The 15021-nt window shown below is 42.3% G+C and overlaps 1 long non-coding RNA gene across 1 annotated transcript; it reads left to right on the top strand.

Annotated features, from left to right (window-relative positions):
* Positions 1-10346: 10346 nt before the first annotated feature.
* Positions 10347-13677, top strand: LOC149975189 (uncharacterized). The gene is made up of 2 exons (XR_016488679.1): positions 10347-12232; positions 12372-13677. It is a non-coding gene; the product is annotated as an uncharacterized LOC149975189 (long non-coding RNA).
* The last annotated feature ends 1344 nt before the right edge of the window (positions 13678-15021 follow it).

Raw genomic sequence — 15021 nt, 5'->3', positions numbered from 1 at the left:
TGAGACTACCTAACTCATCTAAACTGATCACAACCATTTCAGTAACGGGTGCAATAAACCCAAGCAAAAGATTGGATACGTTTAGGTAAATGTAAGTTATTGATATTTGAGTAGCACAAGATTAATTATTCAATCAATTTACATGCAAAAAACATTAATATGGAAGCAAACAATTCTACATATCAACCTGCAATTGGGAAATATGATAATAATGGGCATGGTTTTGGTTGAACACTGGTTTTTAACACCAACAAAGACTAGATGAAGGTGCCGGAGGGGATGGCTGCCGTTTAATCATGCTGTTTTTGTTTGTTTTATCGTATTGTTTGTAACTTAATTTGTACATAATGTCGCTGCTACCATCTCTAATGACCGAAAAGAGCTTCTGGACATCAGAACACTGATTACTCACCTCGAATTAGATAAATAATTTGCATTCCCCCCCCCCTCTTCACCACTGCTACTCTCTGTTATTACCTATGCATAGTCACTTTAATAACTCTACCTACATGTACATATTACCTCGACACCTTGGTCCCCGCACATTGTCTCTGTAATGGTACCGCCTGTATATAGCCTCGCTATTGTTATTTTACTGCTTCTTTTTAATTATTTGTTACTTTTATCTCTTACTTTTTTGTAGGTATTTTCTTAAAACTGCATTGTTGGTCCCTCCGTAACTTTCATTACGCACACCTGTCCCTTGTTCCCACTGATTAGTACTTGTATAAGCGTGCCCTTTGGTCTCCATTGGGCTGTCCATTATTGTCACAATGTTCGTTGGTGGACGTTAGTACCTGTGCTGTGTGTTGGCTTTCGTGACATTGTGGATTGCGCAGATGATTATAGGTCTCGTCCCGCGTGTTAATCATTGTGTGCGCGTGTATTTCATTTGAGGTTCTCCTCGCTCTTTTGTTTTGGGTTTCTACCATGTGTTTTGTTACGTGTTTGTTTGGTCTGCATACCCGTGCCTTTACACGGCATGCCGTAATTTGGGCTTGATAAAACAAAAATATTATGCATTCCTGCGCCTGTCTCGTGAAAGCTTGTAAGTCAGCATTTCACTGTTGTATTTGGCGCGTGTGACAAATACAGTTTGATTTGATTTGGAACACTGGGGGTTCTTTTACACCGATGACTGTTAATTTAACACTTACAGAGTTCATTTTTACACCTGAAAACCCTAGAAATGTTACACTGAAAAAACACTCGGTAACACTGGTCAAATTTGCTGTGCAGCTGTACCAAACAGCTACAGTGCATTCGGAAAGTATTCAGGACCCCTTGACTTTTTCCTTATTTTGTCATGTTACAGCCTTATTCTAAAATGGAATAACCCTTGTGTGGTGTTCATGTCTTTGTTATTCACCCAATGTTCACGGGTCTGATGGACCCACAACATTATTGGGTTTTTAAAACAATACAGCCATAACAATTTATGTAAAAATACTTCATACTTAATTCTTAGATGTTGACTTAGATGTATCAATTACAAGCAATATAAACAGCTTACATGGTTTATTTTTGCCATTTACCTCTGCTAGATCACATTTACCAATAAAAGTGCTATTTTTTTTTTTTTTTCACAACATTTATTTGTCGTAAAACAGTTATTGCATTTGTTGTTGTGGCCACGGAATCCCTGTGTCACACAACCCGCATCCCTTGGTTCTGCACAGGGGCTCCTCCATCTGGCCTCCCCGTATGAACTTGCAAGTTCCACACATATGATGAAGCAGCATCACCGACAGCCCAGATCTTGATTCCATATTTTGGGGGTTTAGATGGTATGTACTGCCTGAAGGGGCAGCGGTCCCTAAATGGCATAAGCTCATCAACAGTAACGTTGGGCACAGGGTTGTAAAACAGGGGAAGGTGGCCCACCCACTTGTTCCACACTGACCTGATTGCAGCTAGCTGGTCTCTCTGCTGCAGAGCTGGTCTGGTGTCTCGTTTATCGAAGCGGATAATCCTGGAAGTAATGTGACATTTTCCAAAGACATTGTTGCACGGAAAAGTTATCTGCCTGTTTCTGCATATCACAGGGATTCCGTGGATTCCCCATTGGATCTGAAAACACCAGCAATGATAAGAACCCCGAAGTATGCACGTAAATGAGTTTGGTCCATCTCCTTCCATCTCTCTACAAAAACATGCCTTCCCTCTAAATTAGTGCAGTCCAGAATGATCTTCTGGATGGTGTCTGGGATGAACAGTTTAAAAGAAGACTTCATGTCCTGCACATGAAAAACCACCATCTCACGTCTGCTGTGGTTGCATCCTTATCACATTGGCAGCCATGTGGGGTGGCTCATTCCTTGGGCAAGAAAACCACTCAATTTCACAATTTTTTGACATCCATATTTCTCCTCCTGCAGGCTGCTGATGAGCTGGTTGCTGACGGGCTGGTCCTGGGGCTGGCTGAGGGTCAGTCTCATCCTCTTCTTCCAACTCGCTGTCAGACTCCGAATTGACAGAGACGTGATCCTCATATTCAGAAAATGATTAATCTTCGAAAGTGGAAGACGCTCCTTCCACACTAGCTTCTCTCTCCGCCAAAAATATTTTTCTAAGGCCCTCTGAGCAGTCATTTTTTTTGCCATACTGATTGAGCCACACATGCAAATCTATTTATTTGTTGTGTCCCTCCCCCAATTTGCACCTGGCTGAGGTAAAGTGTGGCAAAATACAGATTTTTAAATATTGTTTTACAATGTATTGAAAAGAAGTATCAAAATAATGTATTGTAATAACATTGTGCAGGTTCCCTCAAGACATTGTGCAGTTTCACACACTACAAACGGTAAAGAGTGCGAGAAAAGTGGGAGACAGGCAGCTGTTGAAACAGCTAGCCCAGGGAGGAGGAAGACAGAGTGAATGCACACAGCAAACCTTTTTGTTTAATTTTTACTTGTTTTCACCTATACACAAACCTTTCCACACTTGTATTACCCTTGTATTACATATAAATGTGTAGGGGGCGCATAGTGTGCACTCAATGAAAATGTGTTATTTTATGTGGTCTTCGCAGAAAATGTGCCAAGGCCAATGAGTCTCAGGCTGTTCTTTTGGTAAACATTGAAAATGGGTCCCACAGACCCAAACACCACACAAAGGTGAAATAGATTTTGACCTTGTTCTGCATGCAAGCAACAGGTTTGATAAAAAGGCTAATGTTGGGTTGGATAGTTTGCCAGCCAGACGTCCATCAAGGCAGTGCCCCAGTGGGACAGAAATCCCTGGAAGTGCCCCTATGGTTCCTCCCCTTCCTACCCTTCCGTCCATCCGTTCTCCCTCCCTCTCCTCCTCCTCACCTCTCTCCCTCAGTTGTTTTCCTGCCCCCCCTCACTCTGCAGGGTGTGTTTGGTCCTCGCTTCGTGTCCCACCAGCCTGGGGAGGAAGGGGGAAGGCCCAGGAGGGGCTAAAGGCTTCAGGGCCACAGGTGAGGCCTGAGCTAATTCTGCATCCACCCCCTCACCCTCTCACTCTTCCTCAGGTGTCATCTCGTACACCTCCCTCCATCCATTCCTCCCTCCATGCCCCCTCCATGCCCAGCATGCCAATCAAGCCTTATCTGCACGCAGGGAGGGGGGAGGATATAGGGAGGGCAGGGTGTAGGAGGAGGGCTGGGCCCCATGCATGTGGACCTCCGGTCCCTTGTCAAGCCTCCCAGGATGTGTCACCTCTTCTTTTAATTATCCCTGTGTTCTTCATTAATTCACAACACTTCGTCTTTATGCCCTGCAGCAGAGAGAGAGAGAGAGAGAGAGAGAGAGAGAGAGAGAGAGAGAGAGAGAGAGAGAGAGAGAGAGAGAGAGAGAGAGAGAGAGATACAACTCTAATCAATAAGAACAACAACAACAGCCCTAACAACTGCAGTGGAAACGGATGCCTAGTGACAAGGGTGTCCTTTGGGGCCAGTGTCGTCCTCTGAGCATTTACAGGCAGCACCATATTGCCAGCCAGCACTACTCCAGGCCCTTTGGGTCAGTATTTAGGCCCAGCCAGATCGCTCATCCCTGAGAGCCATGGGCAGACGAGTCCCCCTGGTCCAGCCATATGGCCGGAGCACACCTCTGGGTCTCTCTGGTCCTAAGGACAGATTGATTTGAGCCACATATGTGCATCTCCCAGACCAAGGTGACCATAATGAAATTTAGAGACATTAGATAGTATTTCACTATATAGGTAATCGGGTGCTATTCTTGACACACCCTGCACAGCTCTACTACAGGTAAAAAAAATATATATATATTGTTTTAAACATCTGTGTTTTTGCATGAACATTGATTGATTAATCTTATGCTATACAAAGATAAATAAAATACATTTTTCTAAACTAATCCAATCAGTTCATTTGATTTATTGTACCCATTACTGAAATGGTTGTTCCAGTTTAAATGGTTTAGTTAGTCTCGTTGAACAATGTTCCTAATCCTGACAGTCATTCTGAATGCAGGTTGCGGGTGAATAAAAGTTCCAATTTTTTTCATGTTCTGACTTTGGCTCGATTCCAATAGGAATAACACGTCACTTTGAAAGCCAGCATAATATGACTTGTAAACCAGGAGGTTTGTAACACCACTGTGTTAGGGTAAAACTTGGAAAGAAAAAGGAACGTCTGCAACTCTGGTATGTTCCCATGGTGCATTAATTAGACACACAAGAACATTCATAGGGTAAAACTTGGCTATGAAGGTAAGGCCTTACGATATATGCAATGTATGGTCTTAACCAGTTAGTTTTATGGTAACAATTGCCTACAGTAGGAAGTCCTCAGTAATGAAAATGAACTAATTCAACAACCATGTCTCTGTCACTAACAAATACAGTCAAGGGAGGTAACTCTACAATTCACTTGAAAAGGCAACGCACACTGGGAAATGATATTGGAGGCGTGGCTTTCAATTAGTTATTTTTTAGCCACCTGTGAGTATTTAGTACTTTTTTAGGATCCCCAATTAGCTGCTGCTAAGGCAACATTTACAAAATGCTCCATTTAAAGTTTGTTCCACCTGAGTGAGTCTGGCCACAAGTCAGAGACCACAATGACAACAAATGCATTTTATGGATTATTTTTGTCTTCATCTAATGCCTTTTAAGAGGAAAGTAACTGAGTTTGGGTAATCCAAAAGTTGTGTTACTGCCTAACATTTTGGACAGGTAACTAGTAACTGTAACAGATTACATTTAGTAAGTAACCTAACCAACCCTGATAATTAAATACAAAACACATTCCAAAATATATAAAAATGACTGTGTGTCTCTTCATTTTAGTGCTGTAAAGTGTTCTTTTATCATTTTTCTCTATCTGTTTTTACTGCCAGATTGAGTTATCTGGGGTGGCAGAGTCCCTTGTAGTCATGCCTCTATTTAATACTGTGCATTTCCCAGACCTCTGGTTGCATGTCTTGTGTGGTACCGAACTGTGTGCCAACTGCTTCAATAGACAGTTTGTTACATTCAACACATCAACACCTCACACAAAGACCAATAGAGGTGCAGACAATCTCTCCTCAACTTTTAGCCAGATGCGATTGATATGCCAGTTATTGCCATTCGCCCTCTGTGTACATCTAAGTGCAATACTTGCTGCTCTATTCTAGTTGATTATGATGTTAAGAAAGCAGTCTAAAGCCTTATCATGGACACATGTCTTCCATTTTAGCAACCATTGAGTCTTTATGTTTTGACCATGAAAAATTGCTATCTAGGGTTACTCCATGCATTTTAGTCTCCTCAACATGCTCAACCACCACATTATTCAGTAATAGATCTAGATAAGGTTTAGATTTGAGCGAGTGATTTGTCCAAAAACTATACATTTAATATTTAGCAGCAGCCTATTGCTAGTTACCCATTCTAAAACTGACTGGAGCTCTATGTTAAGGGTGTCAGTTATTTATTTTACTGTTATAGCCGATGTGTATACTGTTGAGTCGTCCACGTACATAGACACACAGGTTTTATTCAAGGTCAGTGAAAAGTCATTAGTAAAAATAATAATGGCCTAAGCCGGCTTCCCTATGGTACACCACACTCAACCGACTTTGCATGAGAGTGGCTTCCATTAACCTCTGTGTTCTATTAGATAGCTAAATCAATCCATAATTACGCAGAGGGTGTAAATCCATAACATCTATGTTTTTTTGGGGGACACATATTTAACCACTTTTTTTGGTTTGCACAAAAGTCCCCCCATACTATTAATTTATTTTTAGCCAATACCAGATTACCTTCAGAGGAGTCTTGTGACAGGATTGGGGGTCACAGAGCAAAAGAGTGTTCCAAATGGCCAAACCATTTGGAAGCTACATAGGTTTTCACGAGAAGACCAATTTGAGATGTTTCCTGCACTGACTACAGCACTGTAGCTCTGCCACTTTCCACTGCAGATGTGGATGTCCGACTTAGGCAAAACATTTTTATTATTATTATTGTACCTTATTTAACTAGGCAAGTCAGTTAAGAACAAATTCTTAATTTACAATGACAGCGAACCCTGGCCAAACCCTACCCGAACCCGGACGACGCTTGACAGCCGTTATGCACCGCCCTATGGGACTCCTGATCACGGTCGGTTGTGATACAGCCCGGGATTGATCCAGAGTCTGTAGTGATGCCTCTAGCACTTCCATTAAGTGCCTTAGACTGCTGCGCCACTCGGGATCCTAAAATGCTTAAATTGGTGGATTGAGATGCAGCCCATGCAAAAATAAACAGATACTGTATCTCTTGCTTAAACTGATGGACTTTGATGGGGATTTTGTATTATGTTCATTAGATAATCTATTTTAAAGTGGTTGGCAATATCAAAGGATTTTGTTATGAACGAGCCATCTGACTCAATGGAGCTCAGTTCACTTTTTTGCCTAGAATTTCGTTTAAGGTACTCCAGAGCTCTTTCTACGTATAATTAATCTTTGTTCCATAACATAGTTTCTTCTTTTTGCTTAGTTTAGTTATGTAATGTCTCAATTTACTGTAATGTCACATGGTATACCAAAACTTCTGTACTTTTCTGATACTAGAACATGAACAACGGTTGGGTACTTGAATTTGTGTTACTTTCGGTACTTCTGTCAAATGTGTCTCGCTTGAGAGGATGGCGTGAGAGGATCAAGTCTGTCTAGTGATTTGTCTGAATCTTCTCATATGGGGACATAGTATACTAGCCAGGCTACTTGCGCGTGGCATGCAGCTGACACAGTCCGAGCCACTTTTTGAGAAGCAAGAAAGAGGAGAGAAAATATAGACAGCATGGCTTCTTCTAACGATAACATCATATCTCACACAAATTATCAATGAACCTACCAGGTACCTCCCCAAAGCCTTAAACACGGGCACCCTCATAGATATCATCCTAACCAACTTCCCCTCTAAATACACCTCTGCTGTCTTCAACCAAGATCTCAGCGATCACTGCCTCATTGCCTGCATCCGTAATGGGTCAGCGGTCAAACAACCTCCTCTCATCACTGTAAAACGCTCCCTGAAACACTTCAGCGAGCAGGCCTTTCTAATCGACCTGGCCGGGGTATCCTGGAAGGATATTGACCTCATCCCGTCAGTAGAGGATGCCTGGATATTTTTTAAAAATGCCTTCCTAACCATCTTAAATAAACATGCCCCATTCAAGAAATTTAGAACCAGGAACAGATATAGCCCTTGGTTCTCCCCAGACCTGACTGCCCTTAATCAACACAAAAACGTCCTATGGCGTTCTGCATTAGCATCGAACAGCCCCCGTGATATGCAGCTGTTCAGGGAAGCTAGAAACCATTATACACAGGCAGTTAGAAAAGCCAAGGCTAGCTTTTTCAAGCAGAAATTTGCTTCTTGCAACACTAACTCAAAAAAGTTCTGGGACACTGTAAAGTCCATGGAGAATAAGAACACCTCCTCCCAGCTGCCCACTGCACTGAAGATAGGAAACACTGTCACCACTGATAAATCCACCATAATTGAAAATTTCAATAAGCATTTTTCTACTGCTGGCCATGCTTTCCACCTGGCTACTCCTACCCCTGTCAACAGCACTGCACCCCCAACAGCAACTCGCCCAAGCCTTCCCCATTTCTCCTTCTCCCAAATCCATTCAGCTGATGTTCTGAAAGAGCTGCAAAATCTGGACCCCTACAAATCAGCCGGGCTAGACAATCTGGACCCTTTCTTTCTAAAATTATCTGCCGAAATTGTTGCCACCCCTATTACTAGCCTGTTCAACCTCTCTTTCGTGTCGTCTGAGATTCCCAAAGATTGGAAAGCAGCTGCGGTCATCCCCCTCTTCAAAGGGGGGACACTCTTGACCCAAACTGCTACAGACCTATATCTATCCTACCATGCCTTTCTAAGGTCTTCGAAAGCCAAGTCAACAAACAGATTACCGACCATTTTGAATCTCACCATACCTTCTCTGCTATGCAATCTGGTTTCAGAGCTGGTCATGGGTGCACCTCAGCCACGCTCAAGGTCCTAAACGATATCTTAACCGCCATCGATAAGAAACATTACTGTGCAGCCGTATTCATTGATCTGGCCAAGGCTTTCGACTCTGTCAATCACCACATCCTCATCGGCAGACTCAACAGCCTTGGTTTCTCAAATGATTGCCTCGCCTGGTTCACCAACTACTTATCTGATAGAGTTCAGTGTGTCAAATCTGAGGGTCTGTTGTCCGGACCTCTGGCAGTCTCTATGGGGGTGCCACAGGGTTCAATTCTTGGACCGACTCTCTTCTCTGTATACATCAATGAGGTCGCTCTTGCTGCTGGTGAGTCTCTGATCCACCTCTACGCAGACGACACCATTCTGTATACTTCCGGCCCTTCTTTGGACACTGTGTTAACAACCCTCCAGGCAAGCTTCAATGCCATACAACTCTCCTTCCGTGGCCTCCAACTGCTCTTAAATACAAGTAAAACTAAATGCATGCTCTTCAACCGATCACTACCTGCACCTACCCGCCTGTCCAACATCACTACTCTGGACGGCTCTGACTTAGAATACGTGGACAACTACAAATACTTAGGTGTCTGGTTAGACTGTAAACTCTCCTTCCAGACCCATATCAAACATCTCCAATCCAAAGTTAAATCTAGAATTGGCTTCCTATTTCGCAACAAAGCATCCTTCACTCATGCTGCCAAACATACCCTTGTAAAACTGACCATCCTACCAATCCTCGACTTTGGCGATGTAATTTACAAAATAGCCTCCAATACCCTACTCAACAAACTGGATGCAGTCTATCACAGTGCAATCCGTTTTGTCACCAAAGCCCCATACACTACCCACCATTGCGACCTGTACGCTCTCGTTGGCTGGCCCTCGCTTCATACTCGTCGCCAAACCCACTGGCTCCATGTCATCTACAAGACCCTGCTAGGTAAAGTCCCCCCTTATCTCAGCTCGCTGGTCACCATAGCATCTCCCACCTGTAGCACACGCTCCAGCAGGTATATCTCTCTAGTCACCCCCAAAACCAATTCTTTCTTTGGCCGCCTCTCTTTCCAGTTCTCTGCTGCCAATGACTGGAACGAACTACAAAAATCTCTGAAACTGGAAACACTTATCTCCCTCACTAGCTTTAAGCACCAACTGTCAGAGCAGCTCACAGATTACTGCACCTGTACATAGCCCACATATAATTTAGCCCTATCAACTACCTCTTTCCCAACTGTATTTAATTTATTTATTTATTTTGCTCCTTTGCACCCCATTATTTTTATTTCTACTTTGCACATTCTTCCATTGCAAAACTACCATTCCAGTGTTTTACTTGCTATATTGTATTTACCTTGCCACCAAGGCCTTTTTTTGCCTTTACCTCCCTTCTCACCTCATTTGCTCACATTGTATATAGACTTGTTTATACTTTATTATTGACTGTATGTTTGTTTTACTCCATGTGTAACTCTGTGTTGTTGTATCTGTCGAACTGCTTTGCTTTATCTTGGCCAGGTCGCAATTGTAAATGAGAACTTGTTCTCAACTTGCCTACCTGGTTAAATAAAGGTAAAATAAAAAAAATAAAAAATAAAAAAATCTCCAAGCCAGAAGTTTGTTTAAAAAAATAGCTCCAGAAGCGAACGATGGGGATACTTTGTTTGCAGAGCAGATGATGAGGGCCAGCACACCGAAACATGTGTTACAAAGCAGTGCAGTGTAAGGGAGGTTTAGATCCAAAACCACATAAACAACAATTGTACATGTGACATTTGCAATGTAACATTACTCTACTAGAAACTAAATTTGAATTATTAGAAGAAATAAGGAAACTCAGACATATTTAAGCCCTTTTTTTGTTGGCACAAAACTACCTCCATACTTCTATTCATTTTTTAAATCCTGTACCAGGTTCAATCAATCAAATGTATTTATGAAGCCCATTTTACGTCAGACGATGTCACAAAGTTCTATACATAAACCCAGCCTAAAACCCCAAATGGGGGTGGTAGGGTAGCCTAGGGTAGCCTAGTGGTTAGCGTGTTGGACTAGTAACTGGAAGATTGCAAGTTCAAGTCCCTGAGCTGACAAGGTACAAGTCTGTCATTCTGCCCCTGAACAGGCAGGTAACCCACTGTTCCTAGGCCATCATTGAAAATAAGAAATTGTTCTTAACTGACTTGCCTAGTTAAAAAAAGGTATACAATAAAAACAGCAAGCTTGTCTTCAGACAAGTTCCATAAAACTTGTGGGGGGGCCCATAAGTTTAGTTCCAAAACGCCATAAAAATTTTTTTTTACACGTAACATTTTCATTGTAATGTTATTTTACCAGAAACAAAATTCTTATTATTTTTGACAATGACATGAAGATATATTCAGGATGACATTCATGTTAGCAATATGATTACAATCCAAAAGTAATGTGCAATGCACTCAAAACCTCCCTATGACAGCAATATACTGTATTTAGACTACTTTGAGTTTTAGACTACTTCGTGTTTGAGTACTGCATCCTGGAAGTTGAAATGCACTCTGGGAATCGTCGTATGCTGTGTCATTGTGCAGACTATTGCGATATAGAAGCTTCAGAAATTAGCTTTAGTCTTTATGTCGTTTTGGAACTAAACTATTAATTTAATACATGCAATTATTTAGCTGTAATGAATAATACATCTTAGGTCAAATATTTTTCATTTGACCCAATATTATGGCCATGGATGAGCAAATGAACCTTACGTGAAAACAATTACATTTTCAAACAGTTGAATTGTACAATTATTTTGTGTGCTGTGAGTCTCAGATATAAGAAAAATTGAAGATATTTTTCAGTTATTTTCTGTATTTTTTCTGTTATTATGGTGTTTTCTTTTTTAAAGAAATTTAATATGGAATAGAATATATTCTATTTGTTATTTGAGTTGTTCTACCAGTTATCAATATATTGTTCAATGTTTAGTAAAATAAAGCATCGTTGTAATTCTGTGACTTTAGCTAATATGCTTCCTCTTTTTTTACAGTGATATCGTTTCGGTATCAAGTATCATTTTGGTATTGAGTATCATTTCAGTATCGAGTATCGTGATACTAAACCTGGTATGTTATCAAAGCAAAAATGCTGGTGTCTGACAACACTAATTCACTGTATGTTTGCCAATCTGCTGTGTTGTCAAACTTATTTGCTATTCCCTTTGCCTATTGGTGTGATGTTAAAGGTTGCAGCTCTATGCTGATGGTTGGCAAGTGTGGCCCAGCGCTCTATGAGCCTCTTTGTTCCCCCAACTGATCCAAAATGGCTGAACAGAAACCAGAGCTCAGCAGCCCAACAGACCAACAGCCCTGTGACCCAGCATCCCGACATGCCCAACGATCCAGCAGCCCAGCAACCCAGGAGCCCAGGAACCCAGTGGTTATTCCCCACCTAATTCAAAATGGCTGAACAGAGAACAGACCCCAACAGCAACAGCAACAGCCCAGCAACCCAGCAGAGCCCAGCGGCTGCCTCTGACACCCAGGTCCCAGAGAGCAGAAAGTTAATACTGTGGCAGATGTGTCTTCTCCATGCCTCCTCCGGGCCATGCCGCTACGCAACACACCACAACACAATACACCCTCTCTACTCTGCTCTGCACAGTGCACACACCTCCTCTCTCTCTCTCTCTCTCTCTCTTTCTCTCTCTCTCTCTCTCTCTCTTTCTCTCTCTCCTCGCCCCTTCCATCCTCATGGCTCCCTAGGACACTGATGTGTGATGAGCCCTTGGAAAGTTCCCTGGAGTTCAGCTGTGGTGAGCTGCGTAACGCCGAACATCTCTCCACCTCTCCTCCCTCCCTGTCCCCTCCCTTCTCTCCTCTTCCTCTCTCTCGCTCTGCGTAACGGTTAACATCTCTCCCCTTCTCCTCCTTCCCCTCACTGTCCTCCCTCAGCCTCTCTCTCGCTCCACCGTTGTCACATGATTTCCTGAGATTGACAGCCTCCCCAAAGAGTGAGCGGTGGAACAGATGGAATATGAATGGTTCAGTCGTGTATGAAAAAGGTGTCTGGCGAAAGACTGCTGTAGGGGGACCTTCAATTGCAAGTTAAGTATGGCTAAATCCCTTTGTTTCTCTCCCCACTCGTTTCCTCTGTTCACACAACAGACTGGTCTCTGAAAATAATTAGAAATACAAGTTTTAAAGAGGCAGATTTTCAGCGATGGCATTTGCAATTGTTTATTTACATTATGTTTTATTTTTCCAGTGGAAGCTGGTAGGATACAACACCTTCAATATTATTAGTTGCAAATAAGTTATCATGACTTAAAAATATTGGATAGTTGTTGAGATCTTAGTTTGAAAAATAGTTCAGTGAATATGCCATCCATTCTTCCACAAATTAACCTGAACTTCTCCTAACACCATCCCTCCACAGAAAGCCTTCACAGAACCCAGTGATCACCATGATTCCAAACTATATGTGAATTCATCTGATTAATATTATACAGTAGATAGATGATCATCAAATGTTTACTACCCTTGTTAGTTATTAACACCAACACAGAGATCCCTTGACTCAAGCCCCCAACTAGATTGGGATGTTTTGTTGTATTAATTTTGCTTTCCATATTTGATGTGTGCTAAAACGCAACTCTAGTAACACATTACTTGTGAGGCCATTATGGATTTTCAGAAATAGATTTAACACTGGAACTTAGTAGTGTGCTATATTAGGAATAGTGTTCCACTTGGGACACAGGCAGAGAGTTCTCGAAACTGGTTCCTTCCCAAGGACACGCTTTCTAGTGTAAAGCATCACGCTATACAAGTGGACTGAGCAGTAAGTGAATAAGAGAGGAGGAGAGGAGGCCATGGGGTACAGCCCAAATGGCACCCTATTCCTTGACCAGCGCCCTATAGAGAATGTATGGGCCCTGGTCGAAAGTAGTGCACTATAAATGGAATAGGGTTTTTATTTGGGATGCACACTGAGTCCCTCATCCATCCGTCTGGCTACCACAGAGGGCCTGCTTTTGAATGCCTGATCAAAAGTTGAAGCAGAGAGACCACCACAGAATCACCAGCTACATCCCAACATCTGCTGTCATAGCTGACTGAATTATTTATATGTTGATCCCACTGACTGTGTGTGTGTGTGTGTGTGTGTGTGTGTGTGTGTGTGTGTGTGTGTGTGTGTGTGTGTGTGTGTGTGTGTGTGTGTGTGTGTGTGTGTGTGTGTGTGTGTGTGTGTGTGTGTTATTTATTTGTATATTGCTGTCCCATCTTTTTTTCCCAAGCTAAAACGCTACAATCAACAACAACAACAACAACAAGAACAACGTCGACGTGATATGCTGGTTTGAAGAAGAGGGATCGGCATTCGGCCTGGGCATAACGAGCTATGTACACATTCATACACACACCTATACTAGCAGTGGGAGACCATATCTGACAATGTGTAGTTTACTACTAGGGATTGAAAGTATTGATTTATTGGGGTGGATTCTCTCTCTCTCTCTTTCTCTCTCTCTCTCTCTGTCTCTCTTTGTCTCTCTCTCTCTCTCTGTTTTTTATCTCTCTCTCTTCCGCTCTCTCTTTCTCTCTCTCTCTCTCTTTCTCTCTACCCCTCTCTCGCTCTTTCTCACTTTCTCTCTCTCTCCCTCTCTCTCTCTCGTTCTCACTTTCTCTCTTTAATTTCCTATAGCTAAGATTTTTCTCATCAGTAATTCAGAGAAGATGAAAATGACATTACGATAATTTTCTCCAATACTATCAGTCTCTATCCAGTGAAGTGATTATAGTGGCATTTTTAATGGCTGTTTAGAAACACTATTCATGTCTAACTGTATTTAGCACAGCAAGGAGAACCATTAGGGCACAGTATTGGTATACTTACGCATCTTGAAATGAGATCATAAAAAAAAAATTGTGTTTGCAGGCGAAAGTCTTTCTTTCATCTCCCCAAACAACAAAATATTGAAGCATGCTGCGAAAGCCAAGTTCCTGTTCAAACACCGTAGTAGTTTTACTTCAAACATCTATTTCATTTGACTGAGAAAAAGCACATAGGCCTACACTGCATCTGACCAAATAGAAATGGAAGGTATTTGCATTTACACTCATATCTGAATTAGCCATACACACAAAATTCACATACTGTATACACATACGCACGCACACTCACACACACGTACACACTTACACACACAAACACACAAAACTAATGCCACGTGGAAGGGGGCCATGGGACCTTCTCTAATAAGAGCTCAGTTAAAACCTACTGTCGGTGCTTGTTAGTAACCCCCTCCACACTGTCGGTCACCCCCTCCACTACCACTATCCATAATATAATTTGTGAAGCATTAACAAACTTCCTCTCCTCTCCTTTCTGCTCTTCTCTCTTCTCTCTCTCCCTAGGGGACTGGATGGGGTGTCAACCACACTTTCTGATAACAGACGCCCAAGCATTTAATGTGATTGATAGGACTCTCTTCTCCTCTTGCCGTGCCCAATTTATCTTGAGTAGCCAGAGTTGGGTGGCAGAGCCTGTCTGGGGGGGTGTGGGGGTATTCATGGTGGTGAGGGGGTTGGTTGTCCCTTG

Source organism: Oncorhynchus mykiss, chromosome 19 (genome assembly GCF_057628025.1).
Source record: "Oncorhynchus mykiss isolate SJ-2025 chromosome 19, ASM5762802v1, whole genome shotgun sequence".
Lineage (NCBI taxonomy): Eukaryota > Metazoa > Chordata > Actinopteri > Salmoniformes > Salmonidae > Oncorhynchus > Oncorhynchus mykiss.
This window is presented reverse-complemented; position numbering and strand designations above follow the sequence as displayed.